Raw genomic sequence first — 13,864 nt, 5'->3', positions numbered from 1 at the left:
GAGAGCCATTGTAGCTCCTTATCTCATCTTTCCAAGAAAAAAGCATCCTTGGGCAAGGAAACAAAAATTGGCAAAGGACGACAAACTTTATTTAGGAAGAGGAACCCTGGAGCCTTGACTTGAATGTGAACCTTGTCCGCACATGACTGGACACTTAGCTGCACATCCCCACCGAGACTAGACTCTGTGTGCGGTCTCCACAACGATTCCCTGCGGGGTTCCAGCAATGACTGGGAGTGAGGTGGGCTGGGAGTTGACATAGCAGATGGTGGCCAGAACAGTGACGGAGTCTGGGAGCGGTCACTACTGGGATCGGAACCTTCTCTGCAGGCTGGTGCTATCTGGACCCCTCACCTATGGAGCTCTTTTATCTGTGATGCCGAGTCATTCGCCACACTGCCGTGGACACATGCCAGAAGCTCTTATTTGCTCTCCAGCGCATGTTTGCGTCAGCAAAGGGTACACTAAGTGTGCCACCTATAATTAGAGATCAAGAGCAACAGCAGGAGAAGCAGAAAAACATCGCTGAAGGGGAAGAACCAGAGGTCAAGGCTTCTGCTGGATGTGACTGTAGACGTGTGTCAAATGGGACTTGGAAAGAGAGCTCTGGGTTGAGGGACCGCCATGAATCCAGGTAGAAATATGCACTCCGCCAGACACCGGAAAACGAGGCCCATCTGCTGGTTAGCATTTCTCTATTTAATGACTCCTTCTTTATGGAAGATTTAGGGCCTGCTCACAAGAAGCCAGTCATAAAATATGCACAGTTTCTAGGACCAGGATTTTATGGGCTCGAGGGGCAATTTTAACTTAGGACAGTGAACTTTCGTCTTTAAAATGTGATTTTTTTCCCCCTAGGTTAGTGAACATGCTGAAAATGTGATTCTCCCTAAAGGGTTGTTTTAAAATGCATCTCATGCTGATTCATGAGATGAAGGGAAAAGAATACAAAGATGAAGGCTGCTCATTTGACATGTGAATACAGAAGTGATTGGACATTCTTCTCATGAAAAATAAAAGGAAGATAGTAAATGAAGCCAAGTTAGGATTATGTATGAAGACCCTGAGAACTTTGCTGTGTGTCTGGGATGCAGTTATGTGCAGGGCCCACATCTGTATGCGGCCAATGAGGAGGCCCAGACCACTGTCACTTTAGGGACCATGGAGGTGGCTGCCCCAGTCCCTTGAGTGGCCCGAGGGCAGGGTCCGACAGTGCCCCTTCTCACACCCGCTGTCTCATCTCCTGCTTCTGGGCATCCCCATTGTCACTGAGGATGGGCCATGGGAGAATCCCCAGGGTCATGCGAGCCCCAGTCCAGAAATTCAGGGCCCTGAGGCTCTGATGAACAAGCTTTGACCAACCTGGGGTAGAGGCTGGAGGGTCCATTTTTCTTCCCTCCTCTCTCTGGATGGACAGTTCGGATTCACAGTCACTCACAAGAGTCTCTCTCAAGCCGTCCTGAGAGACACTCGGTCAGCTTGTCCTAAAGTGGTGGCCAGCTGGTAACAGAGTCTTTCTCCCCTCTTCCTTGCCAAGTTTTAATCTGGGCCTCTAAGTACTCAATAAAGATTTTCAAATAAATAATTTAAAAAAATTCACAGATATTTGGAACATTTCACTGTTAGCTGTTCTGAATATTTATACATATCTATATCTATATCTATATATATGAAGGTATGTGGGTGAGAGTTGGACATGACTTAGTGACTACACAACAACAAAAATGTATATTCTCAATACGTATACACTCATGGACTTCCCAGGTGGCTCAGTGGTAAAGAATTCACCCGCAATGCAAGAGATGTGGGTTCGATCCCTGGGTCAGAAAGATTCCCTGGAGAAGGAAATGGCAACGTACTCCAGTATTCTTGCCTGGGAAATCCCATGGACAGAGCGGCCTGGCGGGCTACAGTCCACGGGGTTGCAAAAGAGTTAGACATGAGTTAGCGACCAGACAACAACAACAACATACACTCATACATACACATGTATTCAGAAGTGATGGCCTTGAATTTGTTAGTTCAATTTTACCTGTATTATTCCTTTATTTCAAATTGAAATTTGCAAAGGCTGTCACATATCCGTTGACTAATGACAGTTTGTGGGTCAGAATGGCTGCTCTTTCTACTGTAGGATAATTGCATTGACGTCTCTCTTCGGGACGTGGTCACTGCTGGTCATTAAACCTTGGGCTATGGGCTCAGCCTGTGGGGTCCATTAGTCATTCCCCTCCTTCCCAGGTGCTCTGTTAAGTAATCAGAGTCCTGTTGATCATCCTGGCAGCTCTTCCTCAGGCGTGTCCAGACTGGAGACTGGAGCTGACAGCACTCCTGGTTAGTGATAGATAAACAGAGGCTTTTACTTTCTGTTGAGAAGAGTATATTTCAACCCAATATTTGATGATTTAGATCCATGCATTAGGATATGAAAGGATTTTGCCTTTGTAGTCTGCCACATTACAGGCAGATTCTTTCCTGTCTGAGCCACCAGGGAAGCTCCCCCACACACATTAGGATATGAAAGCATTTCACCTTGTATTTGATTATAAGCCACATGTTCAAAGACAAATTGAGCTGCATTTGACGGTGTGGGATCACAGAGACCAGAACCAGGGTAGCTCACTTTCATTGCCCCTGGGGGAAACTGAGTCCCACTGTGCCCTTTACTCGAACTTGCCCTGGGTCTCGCAGTCAACACTGGCCCTAGGGCTGGAGCTCAGGTCTTCCAATGATCAGTTCACAGTTCTCCTGTCACAAATGCTGTTTTGTTTTTTTAATTCATTAGTTTGCATTCCAGTATCTTTCCATCTGAGTATTCTCCACCATTTTGTAATATTAACAGAGACTCTTTAAGAGAGATATAAACACAGCTCATACTGGTTTAGGAGGAACACATGTCATATATTTTAAGTCATTGATAGATGAGGGAACCAGTAAGATGTTACAGCCTGTTCAGAGGAGAATTTCGAGTACTACGCATGCAACGGTAGATAAGAGATGCAGAAATGATGCTATAAATAGATGCAAATGGGTCAGTAATCAGTTGCATTCCACCAACACAAATAATTTACATTTTTATGGGCAAAAATAATTCACATTAATGTAAATTTTCTAAAACTTTACAAAGTTGTAAGATAACTCAAAGACAGTGAACCGGGACCTTGGAGAGGCGTGCTAGACAAGACAACTGGGAATCTTTTTCCCCACCGTAAACTCTTTTCCGGGCTTCCCAGGTGGCTCAGTGGTAAACAATCTGCCTGCCAATGCAGGAATGCAGGAGACTCAGGTTCGATCCCTAGGTTGGAAAGATCCCCTGGAAAAGGAAATGGCAACCCACTCCAGTGTTCTTACCCAGAGAATTTCATGGTCAGAGGAGTCTGGTGGGCTACAGTCCATAGGTTCATAAAGGGTCGGCACAACTGAGCAACTTGAGCACACACAAACTCTTTTACAGTTTTCCTAACAATGGTGGGAACTAATTGGTGTGATCTAAGAACTCAGAGTCTATAGTAGCAGGATTTAAAGAAAAGTTTCTTTGTGATTTTCTTCTCTTGGTATATGTACTGTTTACTTATGGAACAGAAATCTGATTTTTTTTAAAGCAATTAAGTTTGGGAACACATCCTAATTATTGTCTCCTCCCCTTCCTCCCCATTTTTACAATAAGGATTTTATAATCACTGGGTCAAATGAAGTGATTTTATGGCCTTGGTGGAATGACTTCTGTTTAATCATATTTTCTAGGGCAGTTCCTACTTCTTCCGTAGCCCAGCCTCAAAGTCCCTCATCTTTCTTTAGCTGGGGTTATAGGGACATTCCATCCTTCCCTTTTCCTTCCTGGACAGATATTTAAACTTGTCCAGACCAAGCCTGGGAGGCTTAGCAAGATTTCCCCTTTGCAACTATCCTCTCCGACCAGGCAGCAGCTATAAATGAATCCCCTATGGTTCTTGAGCCCCAAGATGCTGGACTTATTTCAGATGCATCAGAGTAATTCCACCTGGACCTTGGTCTGGGTCCTTCTTTTCCCTCCCGTGATGGGTCTGCTGTTTGTCTGATTTCCACTTGTGTCGCTGCCCTGCAGAGTTTCGGGGTGTCCATCTCAGGGACTGAAATCTAACACTTTCCTGTACTACCCTCCCCCTACAGACCAGTGTTACTTCCTGCCTGATGTCTGACCATCTTCCATCCTAATCAACAAACCTCCTGCTATGATCTTGCTGTAGATTTCCTGAGCCATGTATGGATAGCTTTGTATCCCTTCCACCTGGTGGTTGTCTCTGGATGGAGCCTCTCTGGAAGTCCTCCTAGCATCCACCCTGCCCCAGGGAAGAGCCTAGTGTCCAAGCCAAGGGCTTCTCTCTTGCAGAACTGGCCATGAGAAGTGAGCAGTTCAAGGTGTCACAGATTGTGCATGCTCATTAAACAGACACTTAACAATCACCTTCTATGTGCCTGCACTCTCAGGCTTATCAGAAAACCAGTGCTGAGTGTGATGTGAATTCAGACCTGTTGCTGACGTCCAGCCACACATGAACACAAGCACTGTGATGGGGAGACAGTGTCCCAGAAATGTTGCTTGTGTATAATTATATTCCAAGTACATATATTTACCTTATAACATTAATATATCATTAATTATAATTGTATCACAAGTCAACATAGTGTAAAAATAAATATTAGATTAAAAAAAAAAGAAATGTTGCTTGTGTAACTTCAGTGAGACCCTTGTAATTAAAATTATGCATTGATCTATGTGTACTGCAAGTCTGGTTATGCCTTTACATATCAGGGCTTTTTATGAAAATTCGTCAATCTCTCTAGCTCCACGGCAGAACAGCATGGTGCAAATAATAACAGTAACAATATAAGTAATAAAAATTTAGAGGAGTCGCTGGTGAAGAGTAGTGGAGAGAGAGACAGGGTTTCTGAGGCCTTGGAATCTGCATGGCTTAGTAGGGGACATTGATCTCTGGCACCGGAGTTTTGGGGAGGCAGAAGACAGTGACCTTGGCCAGAGCTAGTTGCTCTGAGCTAATGCCCTCCACATCCTGCTAGATCAGATTCAAGAAAGGTATACGTTTACACTCTTCCTTGTTTTTCTAGATGGTGCTTATTTAGCAAAAACAGTTTCGAATGTTATCCAAAAATTCTGCTTTAGAGACTACCTTTGAATGTGGCAAGCAATTAACCCTTTGTTTGCAATTCGTTTGTTATTTCCAGGATCAAGCGCTATTTCTGGGGAGACCTTCTTTATGGAGTAGAGATGGCAGTCTGCCCTGGGAAGCACAGGAGAGGAGCCAAAGGCAAGAATCTACTGGATCAATGGAAAAGAGCTATTTTTTTAAAACTAAAATTTAAGGTTGTAATTATCTCAGTTTAGTTAAATGTAGGATAAAATTAGTACCCTTTCTTTAGCATAGTATTCCAGCGAGAATGTGGCTATTAAAAGGATGACTTAGAAAAAGGTGTGTCATAATTCTATCTGGGCCTCTATTATTTAATACATAAATCTATGATATGGTGGCAAATAGGAGTGGTTTCCAAACCTTGGCTCTTATAATATTTTTTTTTGATAACGACTTATTAAGTCTTTTTTTAGACAGAAATGACTTATAAAGTCCTCTGTTTAGCAGTTAATAGCTAATAAAAATAATTGATTTTTAGTCTCATTGTTCTAAAATTCTGGTTAAATGTTTGTTGCCAATTTAAATTAATAATGTTGTGTGTGCTAAGTTGCTTTAGTCGTGTCCAACTCTGCGACCCTATGAACCATAACCTGTCAGGCTCCTTTGTCCATGGGGATTCTCCAGGCAAGAATACTGGAGTGGGTTGTCATGGCCTCCTCCAGGGGATCTTCCCTACTCAGGGATTGAACCGACATCTCTTAAGTATCCTGCATTGCAGGCGGATTCTTTACAACTAGCACCACGAAAATTAATAGCAGCAGAAAATTCTTAGTTATGTGTTTTATGAAAGAAGTGACCCTGTAGATAGAGAGTCCGATAACTCTAAGAAAAAGCTGGTGATTTTGATTTCTGCGCTGCTAGAGGCTGTGGCTATTGAAAACAGCACTGGGTCCTGGATTTGCAAGTCTGTTTCTGGTAAAGCCATCAGTTCAACTGACTCATCTCTTTTCGGAGGTGTCTGGTGACTTCCTGAGAGCCATGGACTGTTTTTTCCCCCCAAAGTCTGTCAGATTGCTAAACAGGTGCCCCCAAAAGTGTCTGGCACAACTCTTCAAACCTCACGGGCCCTCGGAGCCACACTGGTGATGGGTACTCTCTGTCACCTTGACGACAGCAGACCCCGGGGCAACCTGTCTTTCCCTGCCTCTCTGGACTCTACAGGTGAAGTAAGGAGGTTCCTCCCCTCCTGGGTCACTCTGTGGCCTTTGATCACCACCACTCAGCTTCCTGAAATTGCATCCTCGATGCCCTTACGGCTCTCCCAGCCTCCCTTCCTGTGGGGCTCCATTCTCGCTTCTCTCAAAAGTGAAAGCGAAGTTGCTCAGTCATGGCCGACTTTTTGTGACCCCCATGGACTGTAGCCTACCAGGCTCCCCCGTCCATGGGATTTTCCAGGCAAGAATACTGAGTGGGTTGCCACTTCCTTCTCCAGGAGATCTTCCTGACCCAGGGATTGAACCTGGGTCTCCCACATCATAGGCAGATGCTTTACCATCTGATCCACCTGATCTCAGAAGGCAGGTCTTCTCTTAAACCTGCAAATAGCAGCCTTGAGGTTGCCTAGGAACTCCATTATGTCTTCTTTACTAGGAAGGGAAAGCCTATTATTAAGTTTGAATTTTATCTATCTATATATTATATCCTTAAAAATGTACTTATATAATACATATTTTATGTATATATTTATAAAATCAAATTGTTTTTATTTACCATTAACTGCTTTGGGAAGAAAAAGACAGATGGGTCAACCTGCACCTCTTGGAAAGTGAAATAAATACAGTCTTGTATGTTTAAGATACAGCTTCTCGGTTGGGTTGAGTGTCCACTTTCTTGCTTCTTTGTGTGTGCAAATTCTTGAATCTGGAGGTCTTTCCCGTATATTGCCATATATAGTCATCTGTAGTGTTTCTTTAGTGAGTTATTTGTTGTCATTTTCCTTACACATCTTCCTTTAAGAGCACTTGTAAAAACCCTTGTATGAGTTTTTTCTTTTTTAACATAGTAACGCTGTTAAATCCTTTATTGTGTATGTGACGCACGTATATTTCAGCTTGCTAGTTCATTTTAAGTTTTATTCATGGGTTCTAGTTTGTTTTATGAGAAAGTGATTTTTCAGTGTTATCAAAGCAGATGCTTGTTAGGGATTGGGTGTATCCAGCATGGGCACAGTGGGGTGCATGCCCTAAATAACAGCTGTTTTGATTAACGTCATTCAGCTTCTAGGAAACTTCCTCACCTCTTATCCACGTCCTCGAAAAAAAAAGGAGCTGTGTCTCCACCCTAGGATGGTGTGTGTATTGTGTGAGGCTAAAGTTGGGAAGAGCTGCTGCTCCTGAGTGGGGAGAACCAAGTGACTCAAGCGCTTTGGGCATAAAAAGGACAGACTGGTCAGACCATGCCTCTTAGAGTGTGAGATACATACAGTCTGCGTATTAAGATACTCTTGGTTGGATTGAGGGTCCATTTTCTCATCTCTTTGCATGTGCAAATTCTTGAATCTGGAGGTCTTTCCATTTACAATTGCACATGGTGGGGAAAGAACATGCTGCCCCAGTGAACAGTTCGTAGTATCTCTGTCTCTCTCTGTACGTGTGCACACATTGCACTCTCTCTGTAAAGATTAATAGCATGCATACACACACACATATATACTTGTAAACACAATGGGTGTGAAGCCTGATTCTGTTTCTTTCTATTGGCAACAAGGACAATGAATGTTGGACTTGCAAATGTTTGTTTTTATTAAAATATTAAGTAAGATGTAATAAAAATAAATTTGAAGATAATTGTGATTAAAAATTCCAAAGCCATGAATTAAAATTTGGTCTTTTAATTTTAGTTAAAAGCTTAAATATTTTATCTTATTTTTGTCATACTGCATGGAATGCGGGATCTTAGTTCCTGGACCAGAGATTGAACCTGTGCTTCCTGCAGTGGAAGGGCAGGGTCTTAACCACTGGACCACCAGGGAAGTACCAAAGTCTTAAATATACTAGAAGAAAGATATTCTTTGAAAACTCATGGAAATAATTTTAGAGGTTTTTATCTTCATCCGATTTCTATTTTTGAAAAAAATAATTCAAATTTTGCACATTTGAAATGCAATTAAATTTTACTCTTTAATCCTTTAAATCATTAGTGTCAATGGAGTGCAAATTATAAGGAAAAATAATATAGTGATTTTTGCTGAAGTGAAAACAAGAAAATAATTTTATTGAATAAATATAACATGTTAATTATGCACACATTTGTTATATGACTTCCCCAAATATTGCTGGCTTAGTGACAGAACATCCAGACACAACATAATAGTGGTTGACTTTGGTTTTTGATATTTTGCCAACTTCCATTCATATAAACACCATGGCTTTATGAAAAATTGTTTTGCTTTTGTTGTTTGTTGTGGTAGCATATTTGTCAAGTTAGAAGGATGCATCATGTTTACTTTAACAATATGCTAACCTGATTTGTAACTTGTGGATATTTATACATGTGAGACGTGGGCCAACAAACATACCCGGTGTTTCAGATCTCATAATTGTCTGGCAGTCCTGGTGGAAGCCATCCAAGACTTGTCTGTCTTGGGTGTTGAGTTTCTAAGTCTCCATTTCACTTTCATGTAATATAAATCTTTCACCAGTATTTTTCTCTTATTTTTATGGCTTCAGATGAATATTGGATAAATTTTTAAGGATATAAATCCTTCATCTGTCAGGAATTCATTTTGGTTTAAGATGAAAAGTAAGGGCTTAATCATATCTCTCAAATTCTTAACCAATTGTACAAAAGTGATTTTGATGAAAAAATCCTTCATTTCATTATCAATTTGCAATTTTATCTTTGTCATATGCTACATTTCTTTATAACATGCATTTTTGTTCTTCTGTGTTGTTTAATTGTTCCTGGGCCAACATTGTACTGTTTTAATTTTTTGTTGTCCTTGCTTTGCCTCAAATATTCTTTAGGATATGTCTCACCTCACCATCCTTATTTTTCAAAAATGTGTCAGATAGTATTAAGAATTTATTTCCCAGATGAGCTTTACAATATCTGGCACATGAACTATAATTTTCTTCTTTGTTAAAGCAAGAACAAACTATTCATGAAAAATTTTGGGTATGAAACAGAAAGAAAATTAGTTGGGTGTCTCTTATAGTGTTGCTTAAAAAAAATATTTTCTCTCAGACTTTGGGGACAATGCAAACACATTTTGCACATTGACAAGTTGTGCTTTGCTTTGCTTTGCTACTGGGCATGCTGGGAATCTGTGACAGGGTCAAGACCCTTATTCAGTGAGGGATGCCCCACTGAGTTGGTGAGGCTGGCTTTGTTCCGCGGTGAGAAATCCAGGGAGAAGGGTAGCAGGGAGGCTTGCTGACAGCCCTAGCAGATGAATAAGAGATTCTGTGCGGAATCCACTTAGAGAAAGGAGCTGTGTCTCTAGGTTTCCGTCCTGTTACGTTCCACGGCACAAAGGGAAGGGGTCTGGAAAGAACAGGAGAGAAGGAGTGATCTCACCAGAGGGTCAAGAGGGGCCTTGATTCTGGGAGGGACTTCGGGCAGGAAGTAAGTCAAGATGGATCACAGACTGTGGCTGAGACTGAGACGGGTCTGCGGGCAGAAGTGAAGGGAGAGGTACCGTGATGAAGGGTGTGCAGGGGACATGGGTGCTAGGTGGCTGGGGGCCTGAAGTTTACCGAATCTGCAGACCCAGGGGATCTTTAAGAGCTGGAATGTCATCCAACAGCCCATCATCATACTATAGGGTTCTTTTCTTGTTCAGTCTTCTTTTTTTCGGGCACTAGAGATTGTAAAAACATATTTTTACATATTGATGCATTCCAGTCTTACTGGAAACGTACCGCTTTCAAGGCAGGCTGCCTAGGAATGCTTTAAAGAGCCTGATCACAGAGCCTCTCCTGGGCTTCCTTCCATGGAAACCAAGTGGGAAATTCAGCCATATCCTGCCCAAGTCTCAGAGGGATGGTCCTTTCCTGGTGGACCTGCTGTCACAGGGCACAGAGGTGTGCAATTTTCTCAGCATCCAGTGATCAAAGACATACATGATGGTATGGATTTTAGAAAAGGCGCCTTGCCAAGCAAAACTAGCTACATAATATGCAGAGCCTAGTGCAGACACAAAGAAGCTCAAGATGCAAGAGCATTAAACCCAGCTCGGCCCCCCAGAGCACGGGGCCCGTGAAGTGGCTCCTTCTTCAAAAGGACCTTGATGGTGTATGATGTCCTAAAACAACACATTCTAATCACCAAGGGTTTACCCTGTGCAAGGAGAATCATAGTCGTCCTCACAAAAGATTCTGACTATACTACACTAGGCAAATACAAGACTTTCAAAATTAGGATATTATACAGGAGATTTTTTCCTTTTTTATTTACTTTTATAATTAATTTTTACTGAAGTATAGTCACTTTATAATGTTGCGTTAGTTTCTACTATACAGCGAAGTGCATCAGCCATACATATACATATACCCCCTCTGTTTTGAATTTCCTTCCCATCTAGGTCACCACAGAACTCTGAGCAGAGTTCTCTGAGCTCTACAGTAGGTTCTCATCAGTTATCAATTTTACCAGTTCAGTTCATTTCAGTTGCTCTGTCGTGTCCCACTTTGCAGCTCCATGGACTGCCGCACGCCAGGCTTCCCTGTCCATCACCAACTCCCGGAACTTGCTCACACCCATGTCCATTGAGCCGGTGATGCCATATACATAGTAGCAATAGAGTATGTATGTCAATCCCAACCTCTATTCATCCCACTCCCCTCTCTTTCCCTCTTGGTGTCCATAAATCTGTTCTCTACATCTGTGTCTCTATTTCAAACAGAAATCTTTTGTTTTGTTTTGTTCTTAATCACTAGCACCACCTGGGAAGCTCTCAAACAGAAATCTTTTATGTGAACAAAGCAAGAAATGAAAGTTAAACCTTTCTGGAAAACAAAACCAGAACAAGACAAACCAATAAAATAATGGGCACCTCCTAGTCCCTAAAGCAATTTCTTCTGGCTGAGAACCTTGCAGGTGTTCCCAGGCCAGCGGGTGCAGAAGTGGTAGCTGACCCGAGGCAAAACACAGAATATGTTCACATCAGGGTCCATCCTCTGCACCCCACTATCTGAACAGGAAAACTGGGAGGATTCTTACTACACCTACCACTTGCTTTTTTCTGACTTGACTAGCGTGTGTGTATGTGTGTGTGCACGTGTGTACATGTGTGTCTGTGTGTGTGTTCACAGCCTGGAGGAGAGAGAAAGAAGTTGGTATTTTGAAAGAGAAAGTGTGTCTGTTGGGAAGACACCTTACAAGTTCTGGTAGAATAGCAAGGAGAAGAGGTCAGGAGTCATGGTGGCCAAGTTGCAGAGAAGGCGTTTTGAGGGGCTCTTTTGGAGGAGACTGACATTTGGGGGAGCCACTGTCAGCTGTGGAGCAAGAGGAAGAAGGACAGAGAACAGGTGAGGACATCAAGGAAAGCTGGCTTCTCCGTGTCGTTTGTTTCTCTTGGGCATTTTGGAGCTCCTGATGTAAAGATCTGAATTCCTTCCCCCTCTTTGCTTCCTTGGATGCAACTCCATGGATCAAGCATGGTGCTGCTCTCATCTGGATTGGAGTTTGTTGGGCGTCATGTATTGAGCACCTACCAAGAGAAGGAGGTGGGCAAGATAGCGAGTGTCTTGAGCATGGCCCATTCTCTGGGAAGCTTTTCTCGGGAGAGCAGGCTGGATCACCAGTGCTTCGTGGAGAAAAGCTGAGACTGCATTCCAGCTTTTCCTAGTGTTGCCTAGAAGTGACAGACCTCATTCTCGTTTTCCATATGGGGACAGTGAACAATGTTATCACGTTATTATAGTATCATTCAATGAAATATTTAATAAACATCAGCTCTCTAGCGCCACTCCTGGTGACTCAAGGGTAAAGAATCTGCCTGTAATGCAGGAAACCCAGGTTCAGTCCCTACGCTGGGAAGATCCCCTGGAGAAGGGAATGGCGACTCGCTCCAGTATTCTTGCTTGGAGAATCCCATGGACAGAGGAGCCTGGCAGGCTACAGTCTATGGGATCACAAAGAGTCAGACATGACCAACACACACACTCTGGCAAGCTCTTTGTCAACACTGCAGATGGTCAAGCCAAAACAGTAGGTGTCATTAACTTGGCAAGCTACAAGTAAGACATGAGGGGCACAGGTTGGTTACAGCAGCTCTGCACTGGAGTGTTGAGACCCCCCAGCCATCCCGAGGTTGTCTGGAGTGAATGTCAGCTCACTTTTTCTCAGGGGTGCTTTCTCCTGTAACCATTCTGAGTTGTTACATCTAGGGCAAATCCAAGCATTTAGTCTGAGTTAATGAATGTTTGAGATCTCATGATCTCAAACTTTCAAATATTAACGATGAGGCACCCAATGTGTTATAAGGACAAATATGGTGCAGGATATAGAATGGATGATCCCTGGGTCCCCAGGGCCTCTCGTGGCTGAAGACTCAGACTTCATGGTGACTTGGAAAGAAGACAGTGGTTTGTACTTGTCTCCAAACTCAACAGCCACCCTTCCTTCAAGCTATCTCAATCCAAGGCTCTCACTGGGTCCTTTTGGGAGGGGAAAAAAGAAACACTCTAGGAAACAGAATAAGTCAGCACAGAGAGGGTAAGAAATTCATTATCACACAAACGGACTAGAATATATTTGAATCAATAATGAGGGAAATACATCCCTTTTTGTCCTATACGAATATTTGAAATTCAAGATAACTGGTGTTTATACATATTTACAGCATCTATTATTATAGGTCTTTGTTGCCCATTCCATTAGGGAAGACTTGTGCTATCTAACAAGAGATGAGCTCAGAGTGATTTGTAATGGACCCGCCTCCCCGCCCCTCCCATGCCACACCCCCCTGCCCAGAGTGGGGAGTGACCATCCCAGCCTTCTGATCCTTCTTGCCATACCCATCTGCTCACAGGAAGCCAAACTTGTACTCTTGGCCAGGGAAAGTCCTCAGGCAATTATAATTCGGCCTTGGACAATCCATCAGGAGGAGAAGACACCCATAAATGATGTCAGTTAAGGGGGGAATAGGAACATATCTGTTTAGCAATATAAATTATTCTTTCCAATTCTTCTTCTTTTTTTTTTTGCCCTTAAAAAACAAACTTGCTTCTGCTATGATGGTGCCAACATTTTTCTTTAATGGCTTCTGTGGCAGCCACTGAAAGAAATTTTATTTCATTTGAGTATACTTGCCCTGGTTGGACAATATATGAAAAGTAAGGTAATTTTTTCCTTCAGTGAATTCATTCCATTTCCTGCAATACCCAGATGTTTTCAACTCAAAGGTGATTTCCAAAGATACCTGATGATTTCCATCTTACTGCACACTGGAGATAAGAAGAGGATATTCAGAAATAATATTTAACATAACATTTCCTCAGCAAATAACTTTAGAGGCTGTGTGCATGTCTACCTCCATGGATCAGAGGCTTGTAATGGAAGAACACCATTTTCTCAGCTAAAATCCTGCATGTGTCTTTATTAATACAAGGCCTGATGTGGGTAGCACTGATTTCTGTCTAACCTTTATTGGTTTTTAAAAACAACTTCCCCAAGTAATTAGTCTCTTTGGGATATATTGTTTATATGCTTCTCTTTCCAAGTGGAATGTG

The 13,864-nt window shown here is 42.5% G+C and overlaps 1 long non-coding RNA gene across 1 annotated transcript in view; it reads left to right on the top strand.

The window, feature by feature from the left end:
• The window catches only part of LOC145504822 (uncharacterized), a 34,963-nt gene that overhangs the window by 4,102 nt on the left and 16,997 nt on the right, over positions 1–13,864 (top strand). The window contains exon 3 of the long non-coding RNA XR_014052539.1: positions 5,224–5,306. This is a non-coding gene — a long non-coding RNA (uncharacterized LOC145504822). The remainder of the gene's footprint in view (positions 1–5,223; positions 5,307–13,864) is intronic.

The sequence above is a fragment of the Giraffa tippelskirchi genome, chromosome 5, assembly GCF_054371585.1.
Source record: "Giraffa tippelskirchi isolate mGirTip1 chromosome 5, T2T-mGirTip1v1.2.pri, whole genome shotgun sequence".
Classification (NCBI taxonomy): Eukaryota; Metazoa; Chordata; class Mammalia; order Artiodactyla; family Giraffidae; genus Giraffa; species Giraffa tippelskirchi.
The sequence above is the reverse complement of the archived record's forward strand: the minus strand, read 5'-3'. Positions and strand labels throughout refer to the sequence as shown.